This window comes from Loxodonta africana, chromosome 1 (genome assembly GCF_030014295.1).
Source record: "Loxodonta africana isolate mLoxAfr1 chromosome 1, mLoxAfr1.hap2, whole genome shotgun sequence".
NCBI classification, from domain to species: Eukaryota; Metazoa; Chordata; class Mammalia; order Proboscidea; family Elephantidae; genus Loxodonta; species Loxodonta africana.
In genome coordinates, this window is record NC_087342.1 from 181,428,869 (window position 1) to 181,442,051 (window position 13,183).

The following is a 13,183-nucleotide window of genomic DNA, read 5'->3' on the forward strand; positions in this document are numbered from 1 at the left end:
GGCTCAAATCAAGATTCAGAGGCATCACACATGCACAACATCCCAGAATAAGTCCTGTTCAACATCCCAGTGCCCTTTGTGACAGACTCCATCTTAGTTCCAGCAACCTCTGTGAAGAAGTCCATCTTGAATTCTAACTGTGTGCACATGTGATTTCCATAATCCCTCCCTTTCTCCTAGAACTCTCCACCCATTTAATGAATAAAGACAAACGCCTTTTTCCTGCCTAAGAACTTTTACAAGCCCTATGAAATTGTTTGTCCAGTTGAGAGGCTAGCGTAGGTAGAAACCCCTGTCCCTCTCTCCCTCACGAGCCTTTTACTCTGTCTCTAATAAATCTTTGTTCGTGTGGAATCTCTGAGCCTGTCCTGGTCATTCTTGTCCTGTCCTGTAACAGATCATTCAAAAGCAGTTGCAGCAGTACCTCAAAAGGGAACTCCAGAAATCAAGCCAAATTCAGAAGAGCACATGGAATGAGGGATATTATTGCTGATGTCACATGGATCCTGGCTGGAAGCAGAGAATACCAGAAAGATGTTTACCTGTGTTTTACTGACTATGCAAAGACATTCAGCTGTGTGGACCATAACAAACTTTGGATAATATTTCAAAGAATGGGACTTCCAGAACACTTAATTGTGCTCATGAGGAAACTGTACAGGACAAAGAGGCAGTCGTTGGAACAGAACAAGGGGATACCGCCTGTTTTAAAGTCAGGAAAGGTGTGCATCAGGGTTGTAGCCTTTCACCATATTTATTCAGTGTGCATGTTGAGGAAATAATCGGATAAACCGGACTATATGAAGAAGAAAGGGGCATCAGGATTGGAGGAAGACTTGTTAACAACCTGCATTATGCAGATGGCTGTTCCTTGCTGAAAATAAGAAGACTTGAAGTACTTACTGATGAAGATTAAAGACCACGGCCTTCATTATGGTTTACACCTCAAAATAAAAAGCAAAAAACCTCACAACTGGACCAATAAGCAACATCACAGTAAGTGGAGAAAAGATTGAAGCCAGAGGGGATTTCATTTCACTTGGATCCACAATCAACACTGCTGGAAGCAGCAGTCAAGAAATAGAATGAAGCATTGCTTTGGGCAAATCTGCTGCAAAAGGCCTCTTAAGTTTTAAAAAGAAAAGTTGCCACTTTGAGGACTGAGGTGTACCTGACCCAAGCCATGGTGTTTTCAATCACCTCATATACAAGCAAAGGTTTGACAATGACTAAGGAAGACCAAAAAAGAATGGACACCTTTGAGCTGTGGTTGTGCTGAAGAATATTGAATATACCATGAACTGCCAAAAGAATGAACAAATCTTTCTTGAAAGAAATACAACTAGAATGCTCCTAAGAAGTGAGGATGACTAGATTTTGTCTCACACAGTGTGGACATGTTATCAGAAGGAGTCTGTCGCTGGAGGAGGACATCATGCTTGGCAAAGTAGAGGATCCTAGAGAAAGAGAAAAACCCTCAATAAGATGAATTGACACAGTGGCTGTAACAATTGTCTCATGCGTAACAAGGATTGTGAGGATGGTGCGGGACCAGGCAGTGCTTTGTTAGTTGTACATATGGTCGGTCGCTATGAGTTGGAATTTGCTCGAAGGCACCTAACAGCAACAACAGAAGTTATTCTTCTCAAACTCGTGACTCTGCTGCAAGTTTACAGGGAGTCAGAACTGTCTGAGGACCCCTCCTGTAGTCTCAGAGAAGAGGGCCCAAGGTGCCCTGCATGAGAAGGAGGGGCCTGATCCTGGAATGGACTGTGTTGCGGCCTCTAAACAGCCTCAGAAAGAGACCGGCCATTCAACAAACTGCTATGGAGTGTTGTTCTGTGCCAGGCACTATGGAGGCACTGATAAATGATACGCTAGGGGTGGTGAGTGGGTAGGAGTAGGGCTAAGATAGCAAGTTGCCCTTTTTCTAATAATTCACTTGACTCCATAGCTACTTTCTAAATAAAATAAGGTAGGCACAGTGGATGGGCGCCAACAGCAACCGGTTCACTGTGAACTGTCTACTTAGATCCCATATCCAGATGCTCTCCTTTTCTTGAGGCGCACACTTAATGGAGGATACCAATTCTTTTAAGGTAGTAGAGGATCACTGAGTAGTTGAATACAATCCTTGGTCTAAAATTGAGCATACATTGGGATTCTTACATTATGTACAATATACTTTCTTGCAGTTTATTCCCAAAGCTAAATCAAGCAGTCATCCAATAGGCACACCTATATTAAAAGGCACTTAATGTATGCTACTTGTCTTGGTCACCTAGTGGTGCTATAACAGAAATACCACAAGTGAATGGCTTTAAGAAACAGAAGTTTATTCGCTCAGAGTTGAGTAGGCTAGAAGTCCAAATTCATAGTGTCACCTCCTATGAGGCTTTCTCTCTCTGTTGGCTCTGGAGGGAGGTCCTTGTCATAAATCTTCTTCTGTTCAAGGAGCTTTTCAGTGCAGGATCCTTGGGACCAAAGAATGTGCTCTGCTCCCGGCAGTGCTTTCTTGGTGATTTGAGGTTCCCATGTCTCTCTGCTGTCTTGTCCCTTTAATATCTCAAAAGAGATTGGCTTAAACACAACTGAATCTTGTAGATTGAGTTCTGCCTTATTAACATAGCTTCCACTAATCCCATCTCATTGACATCTTAGCGAAAAAATTAACAACACACAGCAAAATCACACCAGATGACAAAATGGTGGACACAATACTAGGAATCATGGCCTAGCCAAACTGATACACATATTTTTGGAGGACACTATCCAACCCATGACACTACCGAATCTGCTCCCTCAGTAATCTTGAAAGCTGAGACTATTTTCCTGCTTCTACAAATGAGGATGCTGAGCCTTAGAGGGGCTACGTCGTTACACGCTTGCACAGAATGCACCTGACTCCAAAACAGGTCTGTCTTCTTCCAAGTTCACCTCATCTCACTCTGGAGCCCCACAGAATAAGGCTTAGTGTCACAGAATTGGTGATAGTTTGTGTCAGAGAAATGCTGCCTTGAGAAAACTGAGGGTGGAGAAAACAAGTTAGATGTTACTGCGGTTTGAAGTTTTTTTGATTCAACTAGTATTTTTTTGAACAACCATGAACCCCTCTGAGCTGATCAATGTGGAGGTCATCAAGTACAAACGTGACACTCCAGTGTTATGACATACCTGGGTAAAAAGACAGAAATCAATACAATATATTCAGGGGCTGAAAGGTGAGTTAGAGTGGCATGTCTTGTGGAATACCAGGTAGAGGAGAGAACAGCTCATGTGAACCAGGCTGCTGGTCCTGTCCAGAAGGGGGACAGGAAGAACTAGAACTTGAGCTGGGCTTTGCTGTGCTTTAGCTTATGAAAGAGAAACCAGAAATTTGTCCATGAATGTTTCCTCTAACAGATCAGTGTTTCATAATTGTTTCATCTTCCTACAAGTTGGCTTAGGTACCAGAGTGGCTGCCATAGAGAAAAATCTGGTGTTTGCCCAAGTAAAAAGTACTACTTCCACAGGGTGGCTGCACTGTCTCAGGAAGCCTGAGGAAAGTCCCCTGTTTTCTTATCAGTTTGGTGAAACATAGATAACACTGGAACAGGGTCTAACCTCTGGCAAGTTTCTGGATTCTTGAAGAATGATCCTGTGTTATCTTTGCCTCTCAAAGGGGTGGGTGGGTGCTGGTGAGATCAATGGAGTGTTTGGCAGCCCCTGCTAGTTGGGTTGAAATGAGAAAGTGAAACCTGAAGGGCTGTGAATCCTCTTCCCTTTTCTGAAACTGCTTCTTTCACAGAGAGAGGAAAGCCCTAGGTCCCAGCCCACCCATCTGCATTTGAGGAGCAGGGCAAGGGAGAGGCAGAAGCATCTGGGCCTGTCCAAGGCGCTGTAGGGTAGGAGGTCCACGGAGAAGTTTCAGAAGGTGCTGGACCTGTACCAAAGGCACTACAGCGCGCTAGGCTATTGCCTGGTGCCCATGCCGAAGGTGGGCAGGGAGCGCCTCTTCTCCATCAGGTGTTCTCCTATGCCTACTGTGTCACCTAGAACGAGCCCTATGGCCTGGTGTTCCTGCTGGTGCCTGAGCTTGCGTTCTTCCTCCTGGATTAGGTGCTGAGCGCGCACGTGGCACCTGCCCACCGGCTGCTGTGCGCCAGGAGCCCGCAGGGGCCGCTGCGCGGGGCTACGCGGGGCCTTGGTGCGCACACAGCTGAGTGCCTCTGTCGAGCTCGCGCCGCTTATCTGGGTAGCTGTCGCGCTGCTGGGGGGTGGGGGGCGCCCTTTATGAGTGCGCGGCCAGCGGGAGCGCGCCTTTTGCGAGGCTCCTGTTTCAGGGCCGCGACCCCAGCTACGTGGTACAGCTGCCGCTGGTGCTCTGCAATCAGGCCAAGGAGTCCAACTTGCAGAACCTTCTCAAGGAGCTCCGAGCTCACTCACAGGTCAGGCGCCAGTGCAGGATGCTCAGGTGAGCAGGATCAGAAGGAAGGAGGGAGATGGGAAAGAGGGATGCTCCTGCAGGACGGTCAGGGGTGATGGGATCTCACTTATACAAGATCCAAAAGACCATCTTTCCCCAATCATAGGACACCCTAAGAGAACTAGGAAGGCTGCTTGCTTCTAGTGAGCCCACAGGAGAATATTAAAATAAAACCAATAAAAAGAAAGATACTCATGTAGGGTGAGCACCTGCTCTGTGCCAGATACTACTCTAGGCACTTCACCTCTTGCATTATCCTTTTATGTCTCACAAAAAAAACCTTTTAGGTATTCTTATTTACATTACATATCGAATATGCTGAGTCCAGGTAAAATTGTTTCTCCAGGCAGGAGAAAGCCAAAGAATTGTCACAACAAAACGGGTCTGCCAGCTGGAAAACCACAACCCTACACTTGCCTCTGGGCTTATACAGCCCAGAAGTTCTCTAAAATGAACATTCATTTCATGGGAAATGCAAAAACTACACATGCTTTGAGTTCTATGGGAGTGACAAACACCTGGACTCCTCTCTGGGATCTTGACATGACTTGGAATATGACTGACTTTCCAAGCAAGCAGTTGAATTGGGGACAAGGTTGTTGTGACTCCTTTCCCTTAAGGGATGCAGTCCTAAAACTATTGTTTGTTCACTATCATAACAGGTGAACTACTCTCTGAGAATTTTTAAATTTCTTACGAAAAAATGTGAGTAACTTTCTATTTTGGCACGTTTTCCTAAGGTGCTGGGCTGGATTCTAATAGCAATTGTTATCACCTTCCTTCCGATTTTTCCACCTCTCTCCCGATGCCTACCTACAGTTAGTGTTCTGCAGCTGAAATTCTGGAAAATCTATTTGGAACAGGAGCAGAAGATCCTTAAAACTCAAGCCACAGAGCATGCAACCATACTGGCAGAAGAGAATGGTAAAAGTTTCTTCAAGGGTTCACATCCAAAGAAACACTACACCCCAGCAATTAAAGACTGGCAACAGATTTCATCACTATATACTTTCAACCCCAAGGAGCAGTACTACAGCATATTGCACAAATATGTTAACAGAAGTGAGAAGAGGCAGAGTATCAGATCTGCAGAAGGAGATGCCTTGTTTCCCATTCTTGCCTTTGTAGATTGATCTGGTATAAACACCACTGTGGAGGTATGACCTTAGAAATGAAAAGAAAAAAAGTCCTTGGAAATATTGCTTCATTTTTTAAAAATAAACATTAGTATTGCTTGTGAGTGCTTTTTTCCTTTCACAATTTGAAAACATAGTATTTTAAATCTGAAATAAAAAATTAAAGTGAGCCCCTCTGTTATATTAATTTTTTTTTAAAAAAAAACAAGGTTAACTGATTCCTTCAAAGTGACAGAGGGGCACTAGATCAGAAATCTTATCTTCTTAGTCTAGTGTCCTTTCCACTGAATAACAATCTGGTTTTCAAATAAAATACATTAATAGCACAAATGGTGAATGAGCATTATATTTAAGACCTTCCTGTTAGGTTATCTGTTGTTAATTTCAAGTTTACTTTCTCGTAGACAACACCTTGCTCGAAACTTAAAAATACTGGCATTTTATGGCTCTAGTATGGTTGCTAAACAAACATAGAAAAATTCACCTTGAAAAGGAAAGTGAAAAATTTTTAATCCAAAATTTGAAAAAATTATTTTAGGAAAATTGCAGGTATTAATTTATTTTTAGTTTGTACGACTGGAGAAAATATTTTAAAGCTATTCTGATAAATTTCACATAAGCTACCCCCACATAGTCATTAGGCAGCTTCAACAGAGTGGAGGTGTCAGATATAACCCGTTCTATACAAAAAACAGGGGAATACAAATTGTGACCTGATTTAGCTTAGACCAGGGAGGAGTGGGGGAAATCTCTGAGAAACTGAAATCTGTAGAATAGGGAGAAGAACATTTCAGTCACAGAGAACGACGTATACAAAGATTCAGAGGTAAGAAAAATCTTAGCACAGTTGGACGTCTTAAAGGTACTGGAAAAATAAGCAAGGGATAAATTATGTAGGGCCTTGAAGTCATGTGAAGGACTTTGGTTTTCATCCTATGAGCATTTTAGGAAGATTGATTTTACTTTTCTTGTGGAAAAATGAATGTCAGAGGAAGGACGGGAGCCAGGGTGGAAATAGAGAGCTTAATCAGGAGGCCACTGCAGTGGGAAGGTGGGTGTGAACTTGAACCGCTGATGAATTTGCAAAAAGTGGATAGATTCAAGATAGATTTTGTATGTAGACATGACAAGATTTTTCAATGGAAAGAATGTAAGAAGTTAGTGACAGCAATGCTATCTACAGATAAAATTCTCTTGCTTGATAATACCAGGACTTTTCAGGGGATACTTGTCTTCTATTAGATTGTCATTCCTGTGTGTCCCTCAAATTTATGTTTGGTTTCTGAGTTTTAGAAAAGGAGATACAAAGACATTAAACTGTTAAAAAATTTAACACTGATCATAGCTAGCTCTTCTTCCTCTCTAGGCAGACCTTTGAACTGGCTTCTATTTTTATTTTGTTGCATAAGGCCCTTAAAAAAAAAAAAAACTGGTCAGCAGGGCTGTATATCCTGTTGTTGAGAGTCACATTAACAAAAAAGGTGGCAGCAGGCACTGCACAGTTTTTTCTAATCCCTAACAATTTTGAAAATCATATGCCTACTTTTAGTTTTGAGTCCTTTGTTTCATTTTCCAATATATTTTTGTAAAATCTTTTGTACATTCTTCCCTTTCAATAATTTTTTCTAGTCTACACCTTCAAAAGTATCATATTGTCTCTAAGGTGATTTATGCTTCCTATCACTTTCTCTCGCACAGTCTTTAATAATTATTATAAAAGTATACATGCTTAAGATAAAAAAAAAAACTATAATGGCAGAGAACTGTGTGAAGTAATTATTACAGTTAATACCTCTTTCTTTTGCAATATATTCCTCCCAAACCCAAAACCAAACCCACTGTCATCAAGTTGATTGTGAGTCATATCAACCCAACTAGACAGAGTAGAACTGCCCCATAGGGTTTCCAAGAAGCAGTTCATGAATTCGAACTGCCAGCCTTTTGGTTGGGCAATGAAACTTTTAACCACTGTTGCACCAGGGTTCCTAATATTCCTCCCAGAGGTAGCCATATACTCTGTGTCTACACAAATGTGTGCAATTTTTCACATAAATTATTATTCTTCCATGTCAGTATACAACAATCTACTTCATTAAAAATTACTGCATAATATTCCACTGGTTAGTAGGGTATTTAGTAGGGTATGGTTAGTAGGGTATTCTGTATTTAGGACACACACACACACACATTCCTGAAGTATTCAAGGATAAACACCAAATTGTTCAATGTGGTCACTTCTGAAGACGAAGATTGGGGCAGGGGATTTCTCATTTTTTTTAACTTCATGCACTTCTGATCTTTGAAATATTTTAGAATGAATAATAAATGTTACCTGAGTAATAACAAAGATTAAAAAGAACCCTTACACAGGTGTTGGATTTCACAGTCTGCAAAGCAGGTTTGCCTTCTTACCTAATCTTATTTTCATGACAGCTGTGGGATACCTGTGAAACACTCACTCACATTCACAAGTGAGGAATTAAAGGCACAACAGCTACATTACTAGTTCAAGGTCACATGGTCAATGAAGGCAGAACTAAAGATGGAGGGGTAGGGGCTGATCCTTTCTAGAAGATGTGGCTCAATGTGGCCACTTGGCTGTTTTTGTTACTGAACCAGATTTTATCCTTCTTAGCCCATGTGACCCAGTGAGCAGAGGTACAGATGTCCTCGGTGAACCCCAATGTTTTTTACAACATCATCAACATCATCCTTGGGAACTACTGATGGCTATAAGAAACAGCTAAGTCCACTTTGAATAAACATGTGAAACCAGGACACAGCCGAGTTATTTCATGGTGGGAGTGTGGTCACCATTGTTTGGCAGGACACACCACTTCTCTTGGCCTGGGCCCAAACAGGCCAGATCCTTGGCTCAAAAAGATTTTCTGTACTCGGTGTGTATCTGCTTGCTGATTTACCAAGTGATTCTTCATCATCACCCTTGGCTTTATGCTGCCCTGAAGCCCTAACCTTAGGAGAGACTCAAACACAGCAACTGCTATTAATATTTGCTGAAAAATAACTAAGTTGTTCTAAAGTATGATTCCATGTTGCATTTAGTACTGGCAAGAAGATAAAGCAAGATGGGGCATGATCTCTTTGCTCCATCCAAAAACCATGGCCAGAAATATCAATGCTCTATGAACTGGTTATAGAAACAGGTTCAGAGGGAAACACCTGAAAATAGGATTAGCTATGTGTGAAAATGTCTCTGGCTGAAAAACACCTTGAAATCTCTAAGTCTCACAAAACCCAGCATCTTATCTACCAGGTGGCCTACAGTAAATAACTTCTCCTAAGACAAAAGATGGAGAACTGCTCCCTGTATGAGTCAGCCCCAGCAGCAGCCGCTGCTGCCTACATTTGTCAGCAGCAAACTCCTACTCAGAGTCTACTATGTGTCAAACGCTCGGCCTGTCCTGAAAACTAAGACTTCTGTGGATCTTATTTTGCTTCTTCCTTGATTACCTACTTCTGAAATATCTCTTGTGAATTGCAATGTAATAACTGTGGAATAGAGTATATTATATTCTTATCTAATGGATAAGGTTCATATCAAAAAAGGGATATGTTCTGTCGAGACTCTTTGCCCTAGTGAGACTGGGAGAGAAGGCTGGACAACCTCGAGACCGGAATAACAGGCCCATTGATCTGGGACTCTGTCCAGTGGGTGATGTTACAAGACAGCCCATACATGCAGCCTGTGACACAGAAAGTCCTACATATCTCTCTCTCAAGTCGTTTCCCAGGACCCCACTATGGAGGTGTCATCTTACATTTCTCTCTCTCAAGTTGTTTTTCAGGACCCCACCATACGAGTGGCATCTTGCATCTCTCTCCTGTAAGTTGTTTTTCAGGACTCTACCATAGGGAGTGGTGTTACAAGTTAACCCACATCCTGGACTCTGATACATGAAGTTCCACTTATCTTCCCTACAAGCTGTTTTCCAAAGATGAACAGAATCAGCCCATTCCCGGGGCATGTGCAGTGAGAATGGGTGCGACCTTAAAGTCTTGTCAAGTGGCCACCAAGACTTGAGACTTCACAGTTGTGACGTGACATTGTCCAAACTCACTCCACCTTGGATTCCAGATGTGCGCGCACCTGATTTCTTAACCCCTCTATTTCTCAGAAAGCCCCACATTTCCCCCCCAAAGCAATGAATAAAAGATGAGATCCTTCCCGCCTAAAACCCCTTATACACTCCAGGAAAACTTCCATTCAGGGAGAGAATGGAGGCTAGCGTAGGCAGAAGCCCCCTCCATCCCTTCCTCGGGAGCCTTTGCTTTTTTTTTTTGTTTTTCTGTCCCTAATAAACCTTTGTCCGGTGGAACTTCTGAGCCTTTCCTAGTCATCCTTGGTCAGTAGAAGGTAAGAACCTAAACAGGACTTGGTCCCAAGCTGAGAAGCCTTGCCCTGCAACAATAGGGTTTCCAAGGAGCAGTTGGTAGATTCAAACTGCCAACCTTTTTGTTAGTAGCCGAACACTTAACCACTATCCACCAGGGCTCTAGAGAATTACTTAGTCTTAGCAATATCAATTTGAATTAGACAGATTCTCAAGCTGACACTGTTTTTCTGTTTTGTTTTTAATTCTACACGTACTTAAAAATATTACACTTTTGACCTCTCTGACAGAGAACACAACAGAGAGTTCCTGACAGAGTGGCAGAAAAATGCGAGCAGAGCTCAAATTCACATGAAACGACCAGACTTAATGGTGTGACTGAGCCTGGAGGAACCCCTGAAGCCATGGCCCCCAGCCGCTTTGTTAACCCAGAACTAAAAACATTCCCAAAGACCACTCTTCAGACAACGAGACCGGACTATAAAACATAACATAATACTCATGAAGAGTGTGCTTCTTAGTTCAAGTGGATACAAGAGACCAAATGGGCAGCTCCTGTCTGGAAGCAGGATGAGAATGCACCAAGGGACAGGAACTGATTGAATGGGCACAAGAAGCCAGGAGTGGAAAGGGGGAGGGTGCAGTCACATTATAGGGATTGCAACTAATGTCACATAAAAATATGTGTATAAATTTTTGCATGAGAAATTAACTTGAACTCTAAAATTTCACCTAAAGCGTAATAATAAAAAAGAAACATTACAATTTAAAATACTACACCCTCCCCCCAGAAGAAAATGAATTCAATAAAAGGATATTCCAGAGGGATGGACTATTGTGGAAAAACTCTGAGATAGCACCTGTGGGGGATGCTTTAGGCCTCAATACTGATTCTCAAGTTTTTAGACAGCACTGTTCAATATGAATATAATGAAAGGAGCCTTCACTGGGAGGCTGTGGGTAGCCAGGGGCATTCTGGGGTTATAAATTCAGTAGCTTTGACTTTCAGTCCCTCCCTGATGGTTGGAATTCAACCCACTCTTCAAGCCTTAGCCAAAGTATCACCCCTTTAATCAATGGAAACTTCTCTGAATATTCCTCAGTAGAATTTATTTTCTTATTTTTTAAAACATTTTGCTTATAACTTATTATCATGTATTTTAGGGTATATCATTATTCATAGACTTGTTATTCATTTAAGTGTTTACTTATTTGTCTGACAATTTTTTGAGAGTAGGTAAAGGCTACATCTTACTTTTTTTCCTTTTCTCCAGTCCCTTTAGCCTTCTACTTAGCAAAAAAAAAAAAAAAAAAAATTTACTGAGCATTTTCTAGGCATTATGCAATATATTTCTCACAAAAAGCATATGAACAACTAATATGATTCCTGCACATTTTATAGATCCTGAAAGAAAGACTTGGAGGAGCGCTTAAGGTCACATCCTGAGTAGAGGCTGATCTAGGACATGAACTCTGTGTTATCTACTTCCAAAGACTGAGCTTTTAATCATGGGATTATAAAGACTCCATCATATAACAGGCATTCTTAATATATCTTTAGATGCTTCTTAAATGACTGAAAATGAAAATATTAAGAAGCAGGAGATAAACATGAAGGCATTGGTTAAATGAAGCCTGGAATGTGACAAAGAGAATCACTGAACAGTGAGTTGCAGAATTTCAAAAACAAAGTTTACCTATTTTGGTATGTTTTTCTAGGACTGCTTTTGTTGGCTATGACTACTGAATGTACAAGTTCATTATCAAACAAAGGTTTTGAAAGTAACATTATCCTAGCAAAACTATTTGAAATATGCTCAAAGTATCCTAAAGGAACTCATACACATGCACAACTTCCCATCTGACTTCATTGTCACAGCATCATATTTCCTTAGATCTCAGAAATCATTTCCCTGGTTTCAGGGCTATGACCGCCTACAGTCTAATACGAACATCACTTCTCCTTCTCTTAATCAGCACGTTCTTGCTGTCTGCTGATTACCCCAGAGTGGCCAATGGTCTGACTCGGTCATCAGGTTATTTCGGGATTGTGAGGAATATGTAAAGTTGCTTTTCATTTCATTCAGGGTAAAATCGAAAGGCCTTACAATGACGCAAAGGCCTTTCATGATCTTCCCCCACTCTCTTCCTTTTCTGACCTCAGAGAACACTCTTCCCTCCAGCTCACTACTCTCAGGCCACACTGGCTAACTTTCCACCTGTTCAGGTCTCTGCTGAAAGTCAGACAGGGAACAGAAGGGCACCCAAATCTGCAAAGTACCGAGAAATGGGCTAAGGCACAGAAACAAAGCCATTCCCCAGAACAATGTGACAGGGTATCAGAAAAGAGCCTGCAAACTTCTTTAAAGTTGTCTTTGAGAAGCAGCTGGAGAAAATTAGCCCCAGTGAGGGACATGCACAGAACATCCATGTGTGACCACTGTGTGACCTTCCACCAGGGTCAGTGAGGGGCTGCCGCAGTTGCCGGGAGACTGCAGATGTGACACCCCATAATAAGTCCTGCTAAGAATCCCAGAGGCCTCCAGGACAGGAACCATCTTGGAAAGCTGTTGCACAAAAGTGCACTGTTGTTAACATATCTCCGCCTATGTCTGTGAATAAACACGAATCCTTTCCCCCACAAGAACTTTAAAAAATCCGGACCTGTCTTTTGTTCAGTGGGATAGGGGTATGTATTGCTTAGGCCCTCCTTGTCTCTGCTTGCAAGCCTCTTCAATAAAGCTTTGCTCGTGTGGAAAATTCTGCGTGCCTTACCTGCTCATTCTTGACCAGTGAGAGGCAAGAACCTTATTCCAGTAACAAAAGGTCACTTTTCAATGAGGGCAAACCCTCTCCAACCCTCAGCATTCCTAATACCTCTCAGAGTGCTCTTCTTTTTTTTTTTTTAAAAAAAAAAAACAGTATTGTTCCCTTTCTTACATACCATATTATTTATTTAATTATTATGTTAATGTTTATTACCTCTGTTTCCTCCTGGAATGTAAGTTCCACCAGGGAAGATCTTTGCTGTTGGTTCACTGATATATGTCTAGTCTTAGAACATGCCTGGAATGTAGCAGGCACTCAATATTTGTTGATTTAAATGGGTTAAATAAAAATGAACTCCTATGAATTAATACGCAAGAGACAACCCAAATTAAAAGAAAAAAAGGGGGGGGGGAAGGCTTGAATAGGTGTTCTCTAAAAGACAATGTCCAAATGGCCAGTAC

General features: G+C 41.8%; 1 pseudogene; it reads left to right on the plus strand.

Annotated features, from left to right (window-relative positions):
* Positions 1–3,103: 3,103 nt before the first annotated feature.
* Positions 3,104–9,892, plus strand: LOC100661105 (calcium homeostasis modulator protein 6-like; annotated as a pseudogene).
* The last annotated feature ends 3,291 nt before the right edge of the window (positions 9,893–13,183 follow it).